The 26,225-nt window shown below is 28.6% G+C and overlaps 1 protein-coding gene across 2 annotated transcripts in view; it reads right to left on the bottom strand.

The window, feature by feature from the left end:
- The window catches only part of LOC132939151 (protein artichoke), a 241,829-nt gene that overhangs the window by 202,313 nt on the left and 13,291 nt on the right, over positions 1 to 26,225 (bottom strand). The window contains exon 2 of one of the 2 annotated variants that reach the window (XM_061006176.1): positions 12,540 to 12,573. The exons of the other annotated variant lie outside the window; for it this stretch is intronic. The gene's annotated coding sequence lies outside the window, so the exon portion shown is untranslated. The remainder of the gene's footprint in view (positions 1 to 12,539; positions 12,574 to 26,225) is intronic. 2 annotated transcript variants of the gene reach the window in all.

Genomic DNA, 26,225 nt, shown 5'->3' with positions numbered 1-26,225 from the left:
ATATATGTAATTAATATTAATTACTTTTATATAGCGTACCAATGAGTATATATTTTATATTATAGATTTAAATAAATACAAAACACTGTTTTACTAACTACAACTATGAGAATTTTGGTTCTTTTATGCTTATTTCTTTTTTTTTTGCGAACCTCCAAAAATTAGTAAACCCTTCCAAGTACCTGTACAAGGAGTTTATAGTAGCCAATATAAATTTCTTTTCGTCGTATTATATTTTCAAGTAGGGTCCTATTCAAGTCGGGTCAACTAACTCAAATAGATTATTTTATTCCAAAACATTTACTAAAGAATTTCAAAACAATCAGCCCTAACCCAATTTACCATATAAACTTAATAACAAGTAAGTATATACCTACAACTATTATCAAATAACATAAAATTACATAAAATAGTAAGTATTGCTGAAATAATCATATATTTATTTTTAACAATTTTTGCAGAAACGTGTTTCAATAACATTCAAAAAGAAATACAATAATATTTTATTATTACCCTTTAATTAATGGAATATTTGTATATTTTTGTTTCATAGTGGACACCAATTACAAAAGGATTTCAGAAACATAAACCTACCTACCATTCCATATAGTATGTATTTATTTACATAATTAAATACATACTTTGCAATATTAGATACATGTTTCTGAAATCATTTTTTTATTGGTGTCCACTACAATATGAATAAACAAAATATCGTAAATCGTCAATTGAGATAACTCGTACGCGTAATCATTGTATGTTGTGTTGTATTATATTATGTGTTGGTATGCAAACTTTGTGTGCTTGTGGGCACTTAAGGTAAGATTATATATTTCACGTACGAGTGTTGTAGGTTGTTGGTGTATGTACCACCAATCTATAATATTGCCATAGCAAACATAGCCAGTAGCGCGTAATAGCTGTGCAAATGAAATCAAAAGTATCGTTCGGTGTCAGAACGTGAACTAATGAGCATAGGGTGAGAATAAATCGTGAGTACACCCTTTGGCGTCTATGTGTGTATTGAACAGAAAAATTACACATTATTATTATTATTATTATCACCATAATCATACTCGTAATACCTGGTATATGGTATCAAACGAATTAAAAACCGCGCGAGTACGAATATCCGTGCACGATATAAGTTTCAAAGTCAACGGGATGGAACTGGAAGAAACGCCGCCACCCGTTAAACTGGAAAACTATATTACGACGAATTCTTTGAATCCTGGAGGGATGTGCAGGGTTGTCATACCGAAATTATCATATTATTACAAACATCGTAGCCCATACGTAAAAATTCGTACAATATCAGACTCATCGGTAGATCAGAGTTGGTGCAGAGTCTATTGGGGAAACAGATTAACAAAACGCGCTCTGGTGGAAACAATTTGTACCTTCCAATTCGGGATGTATAGATATAGTTTTATATTGGTTATTTTACTTTTTTTTAACAAATTAATTTTGTTATCTAAACCTTATACGCTTTTGTAGCTAACTGTATATACGTTGGTAAGTACAATTTCTACTAATATTATCATATACATTCAAATACACTTCACTTAAAGGAAAATAAATTTGAAATGTCGGGAAAATACATACAATCTCCCGACTCCACGTAGGGGGGAACCCGCCAAACCATCAGTACGATAGGCGTCGACAGCGCTCCCAGTGTTAGTCTGTCTTCCCAATACAACGTAGGTGGTGACTGGTGGTGGTGTTGATGCAAGACGCAAAGATAGGCGATGTATATTAACGAGCAGTGGAGGGGAAGGATGAGATGTTTAGGCCAAATGTATAATATAGCTTTGTATGGGTGGTGTACGCGTATATATGATGGGGTGATCACTACACACGCACGCGCCGTAGTCGTTCATTAATCACGTTCATCATAAACTCTGCCGGATGTCTAATTCAGTTGTTTTTGAAAACCGTATATATATAAATAATTGTATTTATATATAGATATATATGTATAGGTCTGTTCATTTGTTGTATCGTGACTGAACGCGCGTGCGCGTGTGTTCGAATCACGCATGTCCCCCGAACAGTATATATACCGGGTGTGACATAATTAAATCCCGACTTTAAGCTCGACGCTCCGAATAAGGCTTTACTGTAATACGCGCGCCACTATATTATATAATATTACTATACACACCAACCTACCTACGACAAATGCACTCTGTGGGTTCGCGACGCCCGCTGAATATATACCTGTCGCCGCCACCACCACCGACGACACCCCGAGCAGAGTCCGCGAGCGATGATTGAACGATTTCGCCCCGCGAGATGACTGCTGTAGCGGAGACCGGGAAATCTTATATAAACTGACTGTACACGTATATTATATTATATAAATGCGTGCGTGCGTGCGTGTGTGTGTGTGTGTGGGTGTGTGGGTGTGGGTGTGGGTGTTACCGTATACGAAGTTCAGACGTACTTAGCGCGCGTTTCACGACGGTCACAGTGCATTTCGCAGGTATAATCCGATGTCACGCGCCTTCCGCGATGACACGTGTTCCCGCCAAGAATAATAATCACACCGTGGCGATTGTGCCTGCAGAGGTATACATAATATAATAGTAATATAGTATGTTATAACATTATATTGTAGGGTTCACATAAATCAAGGTCGATGATCATTATAATAATAGTAGTAGTAGTAGTAGTAGTAGTAGTAGTATAGTAGTACTAACATCATCGCGTCCGCCCCCCCCCCCCCTTTCCCCACCGATGCGATAACGTCCGGCCTGAAAGTCTAAACGGCGGGACGAGACTCAGCTTATTTTTATGTCAGAATTACACTTCAGCTATAAGTTTATAATGATAATTAATGTTAGGTGCCTATGTGTAATATTATGTCCAGTAGAATAGAATATTATTGGATAAAACCGTTTGTACGCCTTATTATTTTCGACGTTCATCGCATAGATATCATAATCCGAAATGAATTCAGAACGAAACCTTGTTATGGACTATCTACAAATCTATGGTGTATATCAATAAGCGCAAGTCGACATTCTAAAATCGTGTGATTCAACGCACCTTGTGGTGAGCACAATAAATAAATATTAATAATTCTAAAAATCAATTATTATTTTTATTGATGTGTAAAAACATTTTTTTCAGATTTTACACCAAATTTATGTTTTAAGTATTTTTTTTTGTGCACACCCAATAGTTATCATTTATTAGCTATTATCATTTCATAAAACATTATTACAAGAACATATTTTTAACAAATAATTTATTTCTAATAGTATTTTTTTTAATTTTTAGTACCAATTACGAGTATTTTTAACAATTTTTTTTTAATGGTTTGTAGTTTATAAACCCGCTATATATATTTATGGTAAGTTAATGGTACTAAAGTATAAGCTTAGGTTATATTAAAGTATTATACGATACTGATCAATATTCAATATTATAATGTCCCTCGGTGGCAAATTGTATGAATTAATATATTATATGGTATATTGCTATGCATGAAACCTTGCGTGGTTATATCTTACATAAGACGTCGAAATAAGCGTAAATCGATTTTTACTATATAATATAAATCAAAAGCACATACCTACTTTGGAATTTTGTGACTTTTTAATAATTATCAATATTTTAAACGAACTTTTAAAATATGAAACATGTAATATGATCCAAAAGGGATGATAGCTATTTGATTGACAGAAGAAACGAAACATTAATACATTGTGCCTTATATAATTTATATCGATGGTAGTAGACAATAATTGCGAAATATAAAATTAAATTAATGGAAGATAAGTCGAGAAATTTAAGAATACCAACACTTAGTTACAACATAAATAATTGATATTACCTACTATAAGTTTCATATAAAATGTTTTCTTAAAAAATATTTAGGATTATACTATAAAAGACCATATATTTGGATAGTATAAAATTAATATTTTACTTTGTATAATTTAAAATTAAAAAAACTTAACTTATACATTAAATTAAACAATGAATATAGAATACAGATATTATGTTAAATGTAATGTACTGTAATAATATTTACTATTTACTTAATAGATAAAAAATATATATATTGAAATTGATTTCTACAAAACTTGTACAGATAAAAAATACAAATTTGATGTTTTTATCTATAGATATAAAATATTTATCATGCTAAATATTCATCAGATAACTGTATTCATAAATATGCTTTACTAAAATAAATAATACGATATTGACTATGTAATTGTCTGTACATTTGATAATGATTGAAATCAAATTTAATTTAAATTGAATTGGATTTAAATTGACATGAGGTTCAAATCATAAATTGAAGATATAATTCTATAAATAACAATATCAACATTAACAAAGTCAAACAATACACGATTAGTCTGATATTAAATGGTAATCACTAACTTTTTTTATTATTTTTTTTTATTAACCATCCCGCTGCCACTTAGGCCATTGGGGGGTTTTTACTGTGTGGGAGGGTACTGTAGGTTTTAAACACGTTTTACACAGTTTGGCAGATTTTTTAGTAGGCACCCGTAGGTATTTGCCATGCCCGGACACCGTGACTTGCCCGAAGAAAAATGCCGCACGCAGTCGAGGTTTTGAACCGGCGTCGGTGTGCGTCGCAGTGTAGTCCGCTCGGCCACTCCGTCCTCCACTAATAACGTTGTTCTGTTCTAACTTCTAATAAGCATTAAGTACAATGCCTCAACACAATTTCCAAAAAATTAATATTAGGTACTACTAATAGTTAGGTACTATTATAGAACTATTATGCGTTCAGAAAACTTCCGATTTTTCTGAAAAAGTAATACAGAATTATAAACAGCATTTTTACTTAATTTAAAATCTAGAATTGCAAAAATCAATGAAAAGCGCAATTATTGTTTAACTTAAGGAATGTTCAAATTTTAAAAATTTTCTAAAATTTTCCTACAAAAATACATAAATTTCCATTCCAATCAGACAATATTACACTACATTATTTGTTAATCTCAGAGGCGCTTTAGCAATTACTATAGATAAATAAAATATTATTATCTTTATTATTATTATTATTATTATTATTATTATTATTACTATCCATGACCATAAGATAATAATTGTGTAACTGAAGGTAACAGTAGTATATCTGCAATAATTTCAAAGGATTTCTATTAATCTGTATAAATTCAAAGCAGGTACCTACCACAATAATACAGTCAAACTATAGTTAGTTCATTTACTGTGAAACTTTGTGTTATATCTGCATCAATTGTATATAAATATATGATAGTTAAACCAATTGGACCAGATAAATAGATAATTATTTGTATTTTACCTATAAATAAAATGTAAAAGTACATTACATAATTATACATTTTACATTGGTATCCTCTAATGGTAAAATTTCAATTAAAATAAAGTTGGTATAAAATAAAAACTATTTTTGGTTCATTGACAATTTTAGGCTACATGTGTTTTATTTTTGAGTCTTTCTTAAATAATAAAATTTGAACTTGTCACAAAGTAAATGGTCGATGGGACATAATTGATATAAATACATTATTTTTTTTCTTAAATTCTAAATTTCAAATAACATTTTTTAAATCTTTTTTTATTATTAGATTTACCGCGTATTATCCATTTAAGCGTGTCATATACGCTTTTAAAGACATACCCTACGCCCGTAGGCAATACCCAGAGGTATTAAATATTATCGTCGGGGTCACAACTCTCATGAACGTGTTAATATCAAACGTGTAGCTCATATCAATAATCTATTAAAAATGTATATCGAGTATATTTTGAATGAGTAAATAATGAATACCTGATTCAATTTTGTATACCATTTAATAATGTAAAATGTTTATTGTTCTACGGGCATATTTGCATACATTTTTTTGTGATTTTGAGGTCATTCACATTCTAACCATATATAATATATTAAAAATTAGTAAAACATAAATTAAAATATCAACATGAAAATTATAAAACAATTTACTGAAATTATCCGTTACGTTTTAATGTTGTAATCTTGTGAACCATATATTTTATGGTATCAAATGTTTTGAAATAATAAACTATATCAACAGTAATAAATAGAGAGTCTAGAATTTAGACTCTAGATGGTTAGATAGTGACCTCTTGGTCGGTAAATGTTTTCTATTGGTTGGTTTGTTATCACTGATTTATAAACGTTATTTATCGTTCAAATAATAAAATAAATTGTTGAATATCATGCTAAATTGCGTTATGATTTCATAAAAACTTATTTTTCTTTTACATTACATGAATCTTATAAAAATCAAAAAAATTGTTTACGTTAGAATATTGTTAATATTTTAATAACCTTAGAAGTATATTATTATGTTTGGCATGACAAGAAAAGATTATACAATAAAAATATATTATAAATATTTTACTATACAAAATTATATTTAGAATTGATAGCTTCAATGCTAAATAAAGTTATTTAATGTAATATTCATGTACCTATGTACATTTATCTATTCAACAAAATACAATCATTTTAAGTCATAACTCAATTCAAACAAATATAAGAAAGGCGGGGAAAACATTGGATGAAACGTGATTGCTACCTAATCAGTTGGCCACTCTCTTATTATTTATGTAGGTAGGCTCGTTCGTAATAGCCAATAGGTATACATTTTGTGATCACTCGATTATTCGTCAAAAGTGCGACATTCGGGATTTAAAGAACTATGAAGGTCGTGTGATCACCCGCTCTTTTTGGGCAAGGTCACAAGATACAAATCAAGGTTAAGATCCAAAGGTTCGGGTTTTGTGGATATTTAAAGAATTCACATTTTTGGATAGGCACGTAATAAAAAATAAAAATAAAAATTCACAACAAAACAACGTAATATTATATTAAAAAATAATTAGTTTAATGCAGAAAAATCCGAATAGTCGTCGTAAAACTCGGACAGAGAAGACACATAACACTCCCACAGTCCACGGAGACACTAATAATATAAATAAATATTTAGAAAGACGGGACAAAAAAACCATTCCGTGACTTTATTGTTTCGTTGTATTATTATAGTCGTATAATACGATACGTGCACAGGTCGAATGGACAGTTACCAGCAAATAATAATATGTACAACATCGTATGGGTCAAATACTCAAAAAAGGAGAATAATAAATAATAACACGTAAACCGCAATATCGATATCAAACATCGTGACCAGACACCCCCTCCCCTATAATGACCTAGTTGGTGTTCGCTTCACGTCACGTTCCGTACCTACGTCCTACGTGGACATCGCAGGGGATGATCCCCAGTATGATCCTCGGCTACTCCGTGTTGATGGAAATTTAGTATAACAATTTGTAAGAAAGTATTACCCAGTATACTGGGCATAAACGAGTTAAAGTTAGTTTTAACTTCTTAACTTAACTTGTCTGTATTTACTTTTTATTAACTTAACTTTTAACTTAGTTAATTGATTTGTATTGATATTTGCCGTTAGCTGACTTAGTAAATTTCCCAGTTCTTTCGAATGAAATCCAAATCATGATTATTTATTATGATTAATAGTTAAATAATAACGCAATTATTATTGATGACGTATAATAGAAAATTAATAATTAAATTTATATATTTATAATTAATTAAATTCTAAATTTTACACTGCTTGTTGTAACTAACGGTTGTTTAATGAAATAAATGTATTTATTTATAATACTTTACGGTCATTATGTTTAAACTATGCATTTATATATCATTAAAAATAAAAATAAATTACATTAAGGACGTCGGAGCCGGTGCGTTTTTAATACAAAAACATGTCTTACAGGAACAATTCCCATGCCCTATAGAATAGTCAGATTTCGTTAATTTTTTTATCATTTAAAATAAAAGAAAATTTTGAGGATCAAAGCCCGATTTTCAAACTATAATTATATAGAAGCTAAAATATGAATTTGAATATTGCACAGTATTGTTTATTTTTCAAAGTATTATATTTAGCACTATTTTGAGGAAAGTGAAATCTTGGGTTTAGATCTAACCTGAAAAAAACTCTTAACTTTCTAATAAAAAAAAAATATCAAAATTTGACATATCAACGAGGCGTGAGAGTTTTTCCTGTGAAGTAATTTTTGTAGATAAAATACACCTAAGAACCCCTCCCCCCTCCTCTAAATAGGTATCAGGCAGTAGATTAGTGGAAAAGTATTATAATATTATGGTAGCAACTTTAATGTAAAATATAATTTTCAAATTATATAGAATTGCAGAAAATTGGAAAAAACAAGCACCGACACTCTTAACTTAGTAAGTTAATTGTTGTTTTTTATATAACTCTTAACTTAATTGAATTTTAAAAAAAAAATAGTAATATAACCTTCCAAAAAAACGGCTATTAACTTAACTTAAATCAGTGAAAAAAATATTATCGACTTGACACACAAGTTATAAACTATAATATTATAATAGGGAACTATATGTCCGGCCGTTGTTTTTTCGTTGACGGCGAAATGAATGCGGAGCAAGTGATCACGAGGCTACAACTGGGCGTCATGAGCTGAGGTCGTCCATCGGAAACTTAGTGGTAAGCCGAAACAATAATTATATAAAATTAATAGTTAAAATGTGATTGTGCAATGTGGGGGGGGGGGGGGGGGGGTATATGTAATGGTTGGTGTGCGGGAGGTGGTTCCGTAGAATTTTCGCGCGAGACCCGAACGATTATTTTTCTAATATTATATTGCACGGAAACGAAAAAATACAAAATAAAAGTGGCCAAAAACAAATGAACCCAACTTACACTGATCGTTACAAACTTACAATTTACAAGTTTATAACAAAAACTGTGTTTATAAATTAGACTGTTTTACATAAATACCAATGGTTCTAACGTTTACCAGCTAAAAAAAAAACGAACATTATTTTAATGAATGATTTTATTAAAACAATTTGTTTGGCACATTATAATTATTTTAAACAAATTATAAAAATGTATTACCTAACTAACTATATTTTAACAAAATTACAATTTATCGTAATTACAAGGTATTTCCTATTTAGTATTTTCCTTTAATTTTTAAATCGTTTGTAATAAGTTTTAATTCAAAACAAATTCTCAGTACCTAGTACCTACGCTTCAAATAGATGAGAAAAAACAACTCGAAGACATTGAAAAAATACAATTTATTGACTACTATCAGACCTACTTATGACTTGATAGAACATAATTCAATTTACAAATATATTATTAGTGGAGATCAATAATTTTGTACCAGCGCAGCGGTAAGTATATTGTTAGTTGAGCAGTTTTTGATATATTATTTAGGGCACGGAAGGATAGGTGGGCATTTGACAGTTTGGATGCGATCCAAAACTCATCACGTGCGGTGACTGGAGGGTCTTATTTATTTATTAGTTTCCGAGACTCGAAAAATACTCGACAACACAATTAATCTTGCATCACACCCCAGTTTACGCCCATCGGCAGTTGTGACGAAACGCCAAAAACTCTACATTTTCTCGTCGTATTCTATTAATCATCAAATAAATGGATACAATTCGGTACTGCAATGAAGACAACGTTTTTAAATATTTATACAAAAAAATAACGTAAGACATAATAATATATAGTGCTCTCCCAAACGTAAACTCGTTAATATTCTAAATCATAATAATATTGAATATTTTGTGAATGCAATAATTATGCAAAAATATTAGGTAGTAATATACAACATATTATTCAATATGCGTACAATTATAAAATTGTAATGGATTATAACTTAAATCTCGCAACTATTTTTTGAATTGTTAGCAAACCAATGTATTTTGACAATATACACGTACCTACGTGTCACATAATAATTTGTGTATACTTTTGTTTACGCGTTTCCGTCAATAAAAAAGCTTAAACAGTTTAATGTAGTCCATCGGTATTACCTCCATTGTAAATGGTACACATATTTGACTTTAGACGGGTGATTTTTTTCAATTTATCAGAAGTCCATCGAAGCATAGCAAAATACTGATACAAAAAAAAAATGTAAGAAAATGGATATAACTAAATTTAATCAATATTGAGTATAGCTAAGACAAGTTTCGCACAGAATCGTTTTTAATGTATTACATGAATTCTATATATTTAGATTTTTTTTCATTTAATATGTGATTCAACTGCAATAAGTAATAATATAAAATTCAGTTTATCAATAGTGTAAACATTAATTAAAATTACTGGGGGACGGAGTGGCCGAGCGACGCACACCGACGCTGGTTCAAACCTCGGTTCATGGGCGGCATTTTCTTCGGGCAAGTAACGGTGTCCGGAGATAAGTGCCGCCATCCCCCACCCGGGCATGGCAGATACCCACGGGTGCCCACTAAAAAATCTGCTAGAACTACACACACGTGTTACACCTACAGTAACCTCCCCTACAAACAAAAACAAAACAGCTAATGGCCATAGTTGCCGGGCTTCACGATCAATAAAAAAAAAAATATTAAAATTACGTTAAAAAAAAAAAATATGATGCCATAAAATATTTGCTTTAAAAAAAAACGTGCCGTAGTAAAATGTGCTTATTATAATAATTTAATAATAATACTTCATGTCTTCGTATTAAAAAACTAAACGTTAATGATACCTAGTTAAAATTATTCAATAAATAATAATTGTGATAAATATTTTAATTTATAAAACTCGAGTTCTCCTTATTTGTAATTTCTGTATTCTGTAGTAGGTACTTATATTATAATATAATCATCAATGATTTATAGTTTGTTAGATTCATCTTTGAAATTTAACAAATTCTATTTTAACAACAACAAAAATATGTTAAGACTTTAGTTGTTTATTTAACCTAAATACAAAAAATATTATTGGCAGATAAAAAAAATCTTTAATCATTCAACAAGTTATTCAGTATTCATACAAATTCTATTTTATGAAATTGAAATGTCAGTACTGACCTGCGCGTAGTCATTCTCTACTAAAAATATACATATAATTTGAATGATATTCCAATCATTGTTTTTAACTTTTTTTATAAAATATAAATTATATTATACTATTATACAAATAATACAAATTAATAATATAATAATATTTTTAATTACATATCGTAAATCATAATAAAACATAATCTATTAATATTATTTTTTACCTTATACAAATGATATAGTTACCTCGTAGCTACACTTCTAAGTTTTGTTTTTTCGAAGCATAAAACCATATTGAAAAAAATGTTACGTAGGTAACGAATGTCAATTTAATGTTCCCGAAATTTATGATAGACAGAACCGTAGGTGGTTACTAATAAAATTCCTATAAAGTGATTATAGTCCCACACATCCACTGATCTACTATATTGTATTATATTCGTATATTTATTTATCTTCAAACGTATTAGCTTAGTAATATTATGAAGGCAAAGTGACGCCGAACACTATATTCAATATTAGGTATAATCGTAGATCGGGTGATGGCTATACTACTAAGGAATTAAAGTAGAATACATATGTTTTTTCGTTACAAAAGTACTCAACCTTGTTATTGATACTGATAATTATGAGTTATAACCTATAACGTATTAGAGTGGAGAGGAGAAACATTTAATTATTAAACCATGCAATCTACGAATTGAAAAAAAAACTTGTTACGAACAAAGTGCATTACCTATTGGTATGTTACTTAACGTAATATAATTTGTTTTTTGATCGTGGGTTGGCGGGTCTATAATTCTTCAAAACTGATAAAATATATTATGGCTCCACTACTCTACTTTTCTCTATCACTACTTTGGATTATGGTATTACTAAAATAATATGTTTTCTATAAAAAAAAAAAAGAAGATAAAAATGGTTTATAAAAATCGATTCCCCCGATTATGTATCAAATTTACCTGCTATTGATTCCGCCAAGTTTTAAATTTAATGTAATGTATTATAAATGTTTAACATTAATATTATAATCTAAAATGTTAGTAGTTGGTTTTTTTGTAGAACGTACCAATATATCATATGAATCAATATAATATTGAATTATTTCTTATTAGCAACTTATTGGATTGCTTATACATATATATTTTTTTTAAATTAATTATACCTAAATATATTCTAAATTCGTTATATAACGTTCTTATATCATAACATATAGTATATAGGTATACAAAATAAATAATACACTAAATTGACACATAATATTATACATTGATAAATTAAACGTTGAAACTTGTGTTATAAATTATTTATTTTGTCAAATCAGTGAAATATAAATTGTGGGTAAATTTTACTAATTTTACTATACTTTTTTATAAAAACAAAACTAGGCAGAATCGATATGAGATGAACAGTAGGTTGTAACAGCGAAGTCGATACATAGATACCATTTTTCCAAACTTGATGGTTCGGTGGAATCGATAAATCCCCATACTCTAATAGTTTTAACACATATAGCTAATACAAATAGATTAAGTGCATACATCAAATTATTTTTTGCTTTTTAATAAAGAAAATTCTACACTTGTATGAGTCATATTCAAACATTAAAAAAAAGTTAAATAAATCTTACCTATATCGATTTGAAACTACAGAGTTTAATGTTCCTAAAAAAAAAACATAATTTATATTATAAACTTTTTTACATCAATTAATTAATTGTATATATGATACTATGTAACGTGATTATTGTAGGTACCATTATCAGTTGTAACAGAAAAATAAAAAATAATTATTGATTTTCTGATCACATATATTTTTTTTTCGAAAATATAATTTACTCATCATTCAACATAGCTAAAACAATGTAATCGTTATTTATGTAATATAATATTATAATAGAATTGATTTGGCACATTGCATGTGTACTAAACAAATAGACTTGAGGACAAATACAAATATTTAAAAATTTTACTAGAAAATCATTTTTATTTAAATATTTATAAATTGCAATGTATTACATACATATTAAATAATTAGGCATAAATGCCTGTTTATACGTTTTTATGGAAAAAAAGTTTATATTTTCAGTGATAAGCTACTTGAATTATTCATAAAAAAATAATAATAATAATAATATGTAATGATTAAAATACATATATTCGAAAATATCAATCTTTAAGAATATATATTTTAAAATTTAACAAATGCATAACATGTTATTAGTCCAAGTACCTACTTTGTTTAATACTTTAATGTTAAAATTTAAAAGTTGATCAAACAGATAAATATAATACACACATATGTACAACTATTTATATTTTAACCGCTATTAAGGCATGTTAGCTTATAAAATAATTTCACTGTTTTAAATAGTAAATGGGTTTTTGTATTATCTTTAGCATGGTATATGAATATGAAATTCCACAGTACATTTTCTACAACAAACAATTATTTTTCAGTTGTTTTCACTGATAAGTTAAAATGAATTTTTAGATTTTAGATGAAGTACAAAACAGGGATTGTTTCGTAACTATTCCACCTCTAAAATAGGATATTTTTTATTTTCAATTTAAACATTATATTTATTATTTATGAGCACGAGTATGTTATTACACCAGAATACATTACACTTTAATCAACTCACAAATTTAGACGGTTAACATTCGATAAAATCTAACAACATGTTATTGTTACCTCAGTCTGGGTTTATCTACGACATTAAAAATCCATAACAGCCTTTCAAATTACAATGTTAAAAATAACTTTTAGTGGAGTAAAGAATGTGTTGGTTTTACAACGATTTATTTTTTTATATCATACGCTGTTTTATATTAGAAAAAGGCATAAATATTCAAATTTGAAAATGGTATCTGGTATCAAATCTGATCTAAACAGTAGTTTGACGAAAGGGGTGTCAAGAATAAAAATTCTCCGCTCATTTCTCAATAGTCAGAAGAAAATAAATTTTTGAAAAGTCCATTTTTTTTTCTTTAATTTAAAAATAAATAACTATATAATATAGATACTAATAGATGCTTTTTCAATAAATATTTATGTTAGCTTTTCTAGACATAGTATAATTTTCAAAATACTTTGCCTCTTTTTTAGATATTTGAAATTTTGGACGTTTTCAAGTGTTTTTTTCTATAAACGTTTATAAAAATCTTTATACTCAACCAAAGAACTTGAATATTTAATACATGGTACCTCAAAAAATGTTCTAAGTGAAATTTAAAATAACGTTTAGCGTGAATCCACATTCAATTTTTACGAGCGTTTGAAGTTAAAATGTTAAGGAAATTGGATATTCAAATGAAAATAACGATTTTAGCTACCCATATTATTGAGTAACTCAAAAAATAATAGTTAAAGGACTTGAAACTTTTTTCCATTACGTATATTAGTGTTCACTATACCCAAGTACACAACACGTTTTCAAAATATTTAGATTAATTTTAAGCTATGCACACTCTGAATATTATATGAACCTATTCACACAATCACAACGTTCTACTATTAGGTACTTCAGTATTTGCTTGTAAGTTAATGTAACAGCTAGGTAGTATATGAAATTAAATTGTTTATATAATTATTATATTAATTATATAATACTACCTTGCTGACCAAGTGCACTTCGTTGTCTGTAAGAAATGCTAACTCTTACATTATTCAAATTTTTTTTAATTCGTTACCTATTTAATATTTGGTTTAATGGTGTTCAAAATAGAAAAATAGAAAAATATTAAAAAATATATTAAATTCTAAATCAGTGAACAGTAATAAGTAACTTGTTTTCTTATGGTAGACCAATTGTCAGCAGAAATAAACAAACATGCATTTATGATTTTAGTATATGTGGGTAAAAAATTATAGCTAGCAAGTATCAAATACCGGTTAAAATATCCTATCACAATCATAATAACACTTTTTTCACTGTTAAATTATAATAGTAAACTTGTACGTAGGTAATAAAGATAATAACTAGAAATTAAAACATAATTTTTAATATTTGACGATTCATTTATTTTGCAAAACAAATAAAAAATTGTTTTATAGTTAACTGTTACCACAATAAAATAATTATTGCAGTAGGTACCCAAGTATCTACCTCTTCGGCGCATAACTGCAGGTGCGGTCTGCAGTAAATTGTTTTGTTATTTGACTTACTCGTATATTATACTCACAGAAATATTAAATATTTAAATCGATACAAGATACCTTAGGTCATTTTGTATACTATTCTATGTAGATTTTCAATTAGATGATTTATATTTACTCACATGACTCAAATGGTTGCGTGCAAGGGACGGAATAAAAAAAGGAGACAATTATATTATACCCACCTATAGTAAAAATATCTTTATGTTGTTTACTATATTCGTAAGATCATCTGGGCTTACAGAATACAGATATAGGGCTGTGCCAAACCATCCCAAACAAAAACAATACAAGCATTTCAATAAATTACTCTCCGTTTACTAACTTCTACACCCTAGTATGGTTCTAACAACTCACTCCACAACGACCTCAAAATTGAAACCGTTACCACAGTTGCATCCAAACACAACAAATAATTCCACTCCAAACTAGCCACCCACACCAACCTCCTAATAGCCAATCAAGGCGAAGCAAACCCACCTAATAATCCCACCCGTCGGTTTAAAAATACGTTGGTGCAGGGATTTACTAAAACCCTAACCCCAATGACGCATGAGGGTTCGGTCACTGGACAGCCTCCCTCTTCATACTAAATCATCTTGTAAATATTTTCCGTAATTATCCTATTTGCTTATTTTACATATGTTATAGATTGTAAATTTTCTGTTAAAATAAAAAAACTATATTCTTATATTGCATGGTATACAGGGTGATTTTTTAAACATGCTTGCCCTATTTTATGTTTAAATTATGCATATATTCAAATTCTGATTTTCAGACTTTGTAAACATACATGAAGACTACATTTACGAATACTTGAGATTTTTTTGTATCACTTAAGGATGATCCTGTAACTATACAAACTTCTGTGTTTCAAATAGGAACACCTCTCTTTACTTTTGATTATTCAGCAGATATAGTTGTTTTGAGATTTTCGATGAACCTCAGTTTTTTTTTAATTACATTACTTTTTGTTTTAAGGATAATATGTCTAGTAAAGAGTTAAGTAGATATGGAGGCAAAGATGAAGATTTGAAAATGATACTAATTATTGAATTTTGTTGATGATGAATGTTTTTGCATTACCAACTCTATAGTTGAAGACCATATTATGTTCGGATGGGTTTATCTAGGGATTTGTAAATAAAAAATTTAGCGTTGATGTGTATGTATTTAAAAAATATTGTTATTGTGAATTTTTTTTAGTAAGCGTGGACAATAATTTAAATGAAGTCTTTAGGGTTTTAAGTGAGGGGCCCATATAAGTCTCCGATCTAATGTTTTTCTTAAATACTTGACTGTGGTCGAAATAGATATTTAGGTACCATATAGACCTCTGACCAAAGAAAAAATTATGAAAAATGTGAATAGAATCTTCATTTAAAAATTGTAGGTGCACAATATCTTAACTATAATAGGTAGTGGTATATTAGTTACCTACGTAAACATATATTATTGGCCTTATTTTTTTAAAACTATCTAAAAGTTTGGAGTTGTTGTTAAAAACTTTCCAAAAGTACAAATACAATAAATTATTAGTTTGTTGTAAGTGAAATAGTAGAATTTATATATTCTTAGCTTTTTCTAAAAATTAAAAGTTAACACTTTTTGAAATAACTAGTATTTGCCGTTAAAATAATTACTGTATAGTGTATCCATTTATTATTAACAGCCGTTTGATTGGAAAACATTGTTCCCAACGCATTGATAAATGCTTGATTCACATTGAAATTCACATAGTATACATCATAATATCTCATAATTCAAACTCCACACAACGCCTTTTGACTATACATATGAATGCATTCCGACTGTGTATTCGGTCTATTGAAGCAACAAATCTCGTTACGCCTAGTTTAAATATAATTTAAATATAATATGACGGCTTGCAGGATTCGCCTTGAAGATGATTACTGATTATTAATAAACTAATGGTATGTTATTACATTTACTGTGTAAAACATTACTATAAGAACTTTATAATAATTAAATTAAATTACGAAATAAATGTTATTAGTATTTTTCAGGGTCGAATTTTCAATCAAATGTATTCGTTTAATAACACTAGTTATTCGCCAGATAAAAAACATTTGTAAATTAATTTTTTTTTTTGATGGAAGTGTATACCTTATTCGGAAACTAAATGGCAAATAATTTATTCGGTACTTTTTCTACTAGGTAAGAGGTTATTCAACGACGAATAAAACTCATAATTTTATGATAACAAAACATATTTCCAGTTACAATTATTCAATTAATAATAGTCAAATCGCTAACTGCAGAAAAGGGACAAGTCCATTTTTATCAATTTCGATGTTGTTATCATTTTTCATTAAGAACGAGTAAATACATCGTTTACTGCAGAAAAGAGTCAAATCCAACAATCCAACGCTAAATATAGTGTTTGGAAATTTCAGTTTACTACAGAAAAGGGACATGTTATGATTTCGTTTTTTGTCGCACCTGAAAAGTTATATAAAATGGACCTATCCTCTTTCTGCAGTTAGTGATTCAGTTATTGTTTATATTAATATTAATTTTATTGTTACATCATTATAAATCATATTATATTATTCACAAACCAATAGGTAGGCCTAAACATCATATTTAGGCACTTTTCATTGTTTTTCTAGAAGTATCTTTAAAAATTACGATGCTCATTTTAATACAAATCGGTTTAATATCTTAACAAAAGAATAATATACTTACCTAATTTTATTTTGCAAAGGCTTTTATATATATTTTTTTTTAGAATATTGTATACGTAGAGGTGCAATTTTAATATATATAAAAAAAACTAAGGGTGTTAAAGCCTCTATTTTTTCAATTATTTGTTTGATCTTGGATTACGTGAAGAGCAACTTCACCACAACCTCCAATACAATAATCAAATATTTAATTACTAATAGGTAATGGCTTTGTGCTGTAGGTCCTTATTAATATTATTAACATAAAATAAGATCGATTAAAACACGAATAGGGTACATTATGAGGGTGCTAAGCACATCCACCCCCCCCCCCCCTCTCCTCAAATGGTACCTATGGATATTCATAACTCATTAACTTAACGTAACTTTATACATTTTATACTACAACTCCAATCGAACTTTATATATTCCACCATCGACGTAAGTAATTACAATTTATAGTGCATTTTCTTGGTCTTTTTAGGACATTTAAATAAATTGTAAACAAAATAAAAGTATACCTAAGTATTTATAGTTTTTAAATTCTATTCTTATAATTTAAATAGTAAATTTATTATTCATATTAATAAATATAAAATAAATTGATCAAACTATTCAAATGTACCTATTGCGATATATTTTTATCATAATGTAATGTAAACTTTGGAAAAATATATTTTTATTATTATAGTAAGCTATACGGTTGTATTTTACTTTATTTCAATATCCAAACAAAGTTTTATTTACTACGTGTTATAAAATGCCATTATCCAAAATCTACAGCTTACAAAAACACGTTTGATAGTTTATAATATAATATTGTTTGCCACTGTTAGGCTATGACTTAATTTCAGTAACCAAACACATTTCAAAAAATACAATTTCAACTAAAACAAATTTACATAGCTCCAGTTAACTTCCCATAATATTATGTGTGTACGTGTACAGTATAAAAACATAAAATATATAATATTATTTAACCCTTATAAAAATCTATATAATCATTAGCATAAAGCTGTATGTTTTAACCAATGATGACATATTATTTTGATATTAATAGAAAATGAGTTGGAAAAAGTGAACATTTTTTCAATAAAACCAAAATAATGAAATAGTTTAAAAAAATGTTAATGATTAATATAATAACAATATTATATTAAATTTTATGATGTACGATTATTATATTGTCAACGTACAATTCATAAATAATAAATTCATAACCATAATAGTTATATTTATAATTATATAAATCTATATGCACACCAGTGAATATTGACACTTTGTTGATATTATTTTGTATAAATACTAAGACTATACATGAATAATATAGGGGAAAGGATACAAAATCACGTGTGTTCATATTACGGAATATTTTTTCATTTTATTTGCTGAGTTTAAATTTTAAGAAAACTGCCATAAAGATGGCCGTATAAGTGTACAACCACTAAATATTGTAACCAATAATTATGGAACCTTATATAATATTTTGTTTCAATACAATAGGGTAATTGTGTACTGTGCAGCAGTACAAATAAGGGAATTACTAATATTGTTAATTTTTTTATTATTTCATAAAAACTATAATAACTTTTTACCTATATTACCTGTATATTTTTCTCTTTTTATACATAGAATCGATAATTTTATCAGTATTTTATCAGTAATCAATGAAATTTAACTTATAATGGTAAGAACGATATAAATATATTCATACAATAATTTGATTTTTATAGGCAGGTAGGTGATTAGTATCACTAATGTATACTGCGTGGGGATGTGTTACAACAAAAATGCATAAAATAAAATTGGTGTAGCTATAGCCGCACCGATATAATCGTATGGTACATGATAATATACCTACTTAGGTAACGCATGTTACAGTTTTTCGATGGACATGATTCGATTCAATCGAATTTCAACGTAACAACGCAAATATAACAGAAATGGGCGACACATCAAAGTATAGGTACCTATACTAATAAACTCACATTAACACGTTTACGTAAGTGAAATTAACTATAGATAGAATATCCGTTTTCACTGCAGTTAAAATCAAAAGCAAAAAAACAAAAACCAATGAAAAAATAACGATGGATGACGTCACTCTCACCCCCCCCCCCCCCAAGCGCTAGATGATAATCATTAAGGACCACAGCAGTTCGGGAGCCTGGAAAGTGCGGCGGGGCATTTAACTTGAAATATGTTCGTAGCACGTGCTTCACACAAACGGTACATTCTATCCCTTAGTCCCTTTACAACGTGTACCTTAACCTCTTTTACAGCCGCTGTGTGTTTTAAGACAATACCGGATATCCTAACACGACATACATTCACGCACACACGCACACGTTATTATACACGGTCATATCGCCCTGCAAATAGAGTGTATCATAACGGAATAACAAACAGGCTGTTATGACAATAATATAATACTTTACATCGACAATTGTATACGTTACGTATTTATTTTTTTTTCATTTTACGCAGTCCATAGGTACCTACCTACCTACCTACTAGTACGCATTTAGGTTATGCCCGTTCGGTTATGGAATAGGTACTTATACGTACTATAGCCGAGTATATAGGTGTAATGTATAATGTACTGTACTATGACGACGCGATTGCGATAGTGACTTTTGTTACATTTATACTAATACAAGTTGTGACTATAAAATATACCCTATAAGACCATTTAAAATGCACTAAAATAAATTGATTTATGATCTAAAATACACGAAAAATGCCATTAAAAAAATTATGGGATGGCGGCACTTCTCTCCGGACACCGTGACTTGCTTGAAGAAAAATGCCAACCGCAGCCGAGGTTTTGAACCGGCGTCGGTGCGCGTCGCAACCGACGCCTTAGTCCGCTCGGACACTCCGTCTCCCATATTATATATTTTTATTTTGTTAACATTAATGATAATAAATATTATTAGGTATGTAATAATTTTTTTTTTAATAGGTAGGTAGTGAGTAGTGACTAGGTACTGATGAAAATTAAATAAATAATTACCTATCATTATTTTTTCGCTTACATTTTAAAGTCCCCCGTAACAACATATTTGTTTGGGTAAGAAACTAAACCTGAATGCAATTTTGTTATCAATATATAATCTCAAGCTAATCGGTCAACAACTTTTTAAGCTGCTTTACTCCCGTGACTGCATCACAAAATTAAGTAAGTACTAGAAGATTAATATCGTCGATAAATACATAAAGCTTAAAAAAAATATAGTTTACTACAAAGACTTTACTTAAACTTATATGTGGTAAATCACAAATATTTCCAATACTAATTAGATAACTTCTGCAGTTATGTTGGTTCCAAAATAAGTATTATAAACAATATCACAATTCTCGAACTATAAGGTTGTTTATAAATTTACGACCCCCCGTATCAAAGTAAGCCATTTATAATAAAAGTCTATAGGTTCTCACGAATTAAAATACAACCACAACAATGAAAACGCATTACGAAAACATAACATACTCTACATAGCATTTGCTAATTATAACCTATATAGAATACAGACAAAAAGTAAAGAGTTGAGCTATAGGCACATCTGTTTTATGCATCTATAGGATTCCAATTATAAAATGTCATATTTTAAGCATCTATATTTTCAGAGCTATTTTCTCAGTTTAGTTACTAATTTCACTGATTTGAGTTTAAAATCATATTATTTTATGTTTTTCATACACCGTATTTTAAAATGAAGGTAATGTAGGAAAACAATGAACCGATAACAAATTTGCCCGTATTTGTTTTTTTAAATAATATTGAATAGTATAGCTTTGAACATCAATTCAATTCAAGATTATAAATTAACTTCCTTTTTCTTTTGTATTATTATTTTATTGAGTCCTGACTATAACTTAATATAGGTACCTACTCAAATAATAAATTATAAATATTTATTTATTTATAGAAATTATTAATGAAAAAAAAAACGTGCAAATTATTTCTATATCAAAACTGTCACAACAGTTTATAGACACCAACATAGTAGTATGTTTTCCATTATTTTTTTATTAAGTTGCACTATAGGGAAAATCTAAGAATATTTTTCAGGCGCTCGTTTAATCAACTTAATGCATATTGGTTGTAAAAAAACTTCATCTTGTTGAACTGGGTTATACTAAAAACAAAATATTACTTTAAAAGTCTCAGATAAAAACACACCTACCTACTAAAATGTTAAGAACTACAACTTTTTTTCCGTAACAAATAGAGTCTTATTTAAATACTTAAATTCAAAATCAAAATCAAAATAATATTTCAGAATATTTAAAATAGAAAAATACAAGTGTAATATACCTAAGTATACTGGATATTCAGCAAATATATAACCCATTATCATTAATAGTAGATCAGTTTTTTAATTTAATTTAATTATAATTCCTATCGATACTAATAAAAATAAATTCTAAATTGTAGAATTTATAATTTAAAAGCTTACGAAAACATTTAACAAATCTCATAAAATAAAACAAACAATAAAGTGAGATAGAAGGTATTGCAAAACAAAAATTGGGAAACTAACTTCACGTGTGTCGTAAAACATTTAAAATGTTAGCGGGGGCAATAAATACTCGTTCCTGGGCCAATATACGTACGGTACTGTATGATAAAAAAAATATTTTGAAAAAAGCTATGATATACCCTCGACAACGTTTAATTTGCGTACAATTTGTTTTTTTAGTTCTATGAAAACCGTTTGCTAATGATTTTTCAGATTTTTGTCCATGCACGCGTGAACGTATAATAAATTATGTTCGTTATGTTTCCGGCTTCATTCATATCATGACAGATAAAGAGACAGTAAATGTCGGTGCGGCATTCGCTCAACATTGATCTTTTTCCATCCACATTTATATTTTTACATAGCGTTTAAGTTCCACAACTAGTTTTCAATCACCCTGCTTTTTACGACCACGTTTGAACAAGAAACATTCTAACATGTGGGCGCTCGTGGCGAATACGTCGATGTCATTGCATTATTTATAAACTCGGTTATAACTTGACTATAGTCATTAAACCCCTTCGAATATGTCTACCTTCGGCTTCAAGCACCAAAATAACATTATTAAAATCAGGCAGACAAGATGGTAGACCTTGTAGTTTACATATGATTCGAAGCGAAAAATTAATAAATGCAAGTTATTTTATTAGTACAACATATAATATTTGTATGGTTAGTGATTAGAGAATATTAATTACACTATCGTTTCAATAACGCGTGTCTATTTTACAGAACATGAGTCATTTATAATTTTTAAATAAATTTAATTTCTCTTAAATTATAATGAATGATACTGCCTCTCAGATCCGTTTAATGAATCATTCGGTTTCAGAAGTATCGAATTTATTAAACGTTTTCAACTAATGAATAAAATTCAAACAAGTGGACTAGTGATTACACGTTGAACTCGCTTTTCATGAATTAATTATGTTGTGCTTTAAAGTGGTAATTAAATTGCTGAGCTCAGGCAGCTATTGGTTTGAAAACCAACAAGGTCTCATACAACCTACTATTATATTGACATTAAAAAGGGTAGTAAAGGTAAAATATTGCTTTTTACGTCCCTTGACAATATTTAAAGCTAACATATTGTTATGGTAGAATGAAACTGCATTGATCTAAATATTTCATGCATACAAATAACGTCATATGTCATAAAAATGTTATTTGAAATATTTAACACATTTTTTTTCTACTAGAGAATAAGATTGATATATTAACACAGAAAATCACTAAAACGTAAATCGTAATATAGATTAAAGTATCTCGTACTAAAAACTATACAATACGGCATGTAAGTATCGTAAGACTTCCTGTGTAAGCCGTGTCCAATTTTCATTCGACCTAAGTTTATTTTCTACCTCAAAACTTAATTATCGAAAAAAATCATAATAATAATAACAATAGGTAACAGCTTTCTCTGTACAATTTATAATGCTTTATTCTTTCGATATCTACACTAAACATTATTAACTAGCTTTATTTTGAGTTGCCAAATACAAGGTAGACTATACTACTATACTACAATCCTCGGTTATAAAAAGTATTTAACTATAAAATAAATAAATAATATACTACGTAATCAATTGACTTTACTAAATATTAAATAATACATCTCAAGTAATTATTTACAGTTTACATAGATATGAAATAGTATTTTCATTGTGATTAAGTTAAATGTATACCTAGTTAGGTATCGAATATTATTTGTTTCCAACGAACGTTCAATATAAACCTAACTTCATTTTAAAGCGTACAAATTAAATTAAGAAACATAGGAAGGTTAATAGTTTTTACACTGTCCTTCAAAAATATATTATCAAATTATAGTTCCCACGTTGTGGCACTTGCAAGGTTATTAACAATGACACAATATACATAAAACAAACTATTTACAATAGTTAGTAAATGAGTAGGTACCGTTTTTACAAACCCTAAAATGGAAAAAAAATGCATTAAATGCACTTTACTCTTTCACGCAACATTTGAAAAACAATCGTTACAACATATTTTTTAATAATTCTAACTGACAATCATTTAAATGTAGGTACTTACATAATGTAAGCATAGGAAAAAAAACAACAATTGAAATATATCATAATATAATATAGTATAGCTTTTTATTTAAATAAATTAAAACTCAGACGAAAAAAAACACAAAAAAAACGCAAATAATATCACTAAAATAAACGAAGTTGAACTCAAAATTAATGTATTTTTGTTAATCTAAATCCATTTTCTTTTGAATTTCATCGTAAAAAAATTTAAATAAAATGTAAGCAATATTCTTAGTTTTTGCTTTTACCAGAGTTTGTCTACTCTGTAGCGTACGCATTAGGGTGTTTTGATTGTTGGAACACCTCCCTCGGCCGTATACATGCAAAAAATATAATATATACCTACTATATGATTCAGATTTCTGTATAATATGTCGTCATATGGTCCTAACTTCTTTTTAATATTTGATATTATGAATATGAAGATTGATGGCTATAATGGAGGGTGTGTAAAGCCCTCCACATGTTAGGTATATTTAAATATAAAATTAAAACACCTCCCTAAATAAATCCTGGCTCTCTGCCAGTTTTTACTTACCTTCTTAATAATAAATATGTGCAACTTAGAACTCATAGTGGAAATCTTAACCCTAAAGATTTTGATGTAACGCTTTCTAACTATCTATACAATAATTAATATACGAACTATTATTATTATTATACAAGCAAACTAATAAGTAATAAGTAATAGTCATTAATGTTTTTACAAGTATCGTTCACACTTTGTGTGTATTTATATTATGTCATAAAAACAATTAATCAGATACGTGTGTATATTACAATCAACGGAGACTTTTTTACATAATATGTGGAATATGCTGTTTTGTTTTAACATTGATGTTATTTTATCTATATCATTTGGGTTTTTCTGGAATAAACTTCACCGATTTACAATAGTCTTACTCCCTAAATCTCTAAACACGCAACTGTTATTGATCGCTTCTATAAAACGGATAAAAGAAAGACGTTGCTAATATACATGGGCGGATGTACTATACGAGAAAATTGAATTAAATCCTTACACAATAGTGCCGTATTGTTTTCTCCGAAGGAAATGGTCAGTCCAAACAGTCGTTTGTATTCTTGGATGTGGGTTTAATTTTGAAAGTTTCATTTCCCTATACTTTATTCTTTTTTGACGGCACTCGAAAAGTGACTGAACCATGACCAAATCGTAAATTCATATTGGACACAGAAAATAGCTGTCATAAATCGATTATCGATGCTCCCGACTTTATTTTTAGTTCTATGATTCAAAACAAACTAAAATAAATATGAATTCGGCATATCAAAAAGTCTTGAATTAAGGAAAGGGAATATTTTTTTCCTTAGATGTTGCTTGATGTAAGGAATGTAATATCATAACATGATCAGATTGTCATCCGCACTTTAAATATATATTTTTACAATGACCAAAAATGAACACAAAATCATACAAACGTAAAAGTATTTTTTATACACACTTCAGCTTTTGATGTCGACAAATTGATTACTAAAAGTTTACAAAATATTTTGTACTCCTGATCAATACGTAAAAGTTCTATTATTTAAACTAAATCCAAACTTTTTTCTCAGACCTCGTATTTTTCTTTTTTTAAATACAAATGTCTGTATTTAGACGTTACCCAGATGTCAAACATCAGATTTTAAACCATACCTACCAGTAAAGTATCCAGTAAAGCTTACACGTTCATATTTATCACAGCATTTCACTCGTTTTCCTAGTAGATTTACACCCCAGCAGCCGTATCACTCGGTTTGTATACAGGGTACAAATAGTTTCTAGTATCTACGATCTCCCTGATAAAATATATAATAGTTTTAAACTAATTTCTTGTTTGAATATTGAACATCAAATTTTAAATAAATATCAGAACATGCAATTTAC

The sequence above is a fragment of the Metopolophium dirhodum genome, chromosome 2 (assembly GCF_019925205.1).
Source record: "Metopolophium dirhodum isolate CAU chromosome 2, ASM1992520v1, whole genome shotgun sequence".
NCBI lineage: Eukaryota > Metazoa > Arthropoda > Insecta > Hemiptera > Aphididae > Metopolophium > Metopolophium dirhodum.
This window is presented reverse-complemented; position numbering and strand designations above follow the sequence as displayed.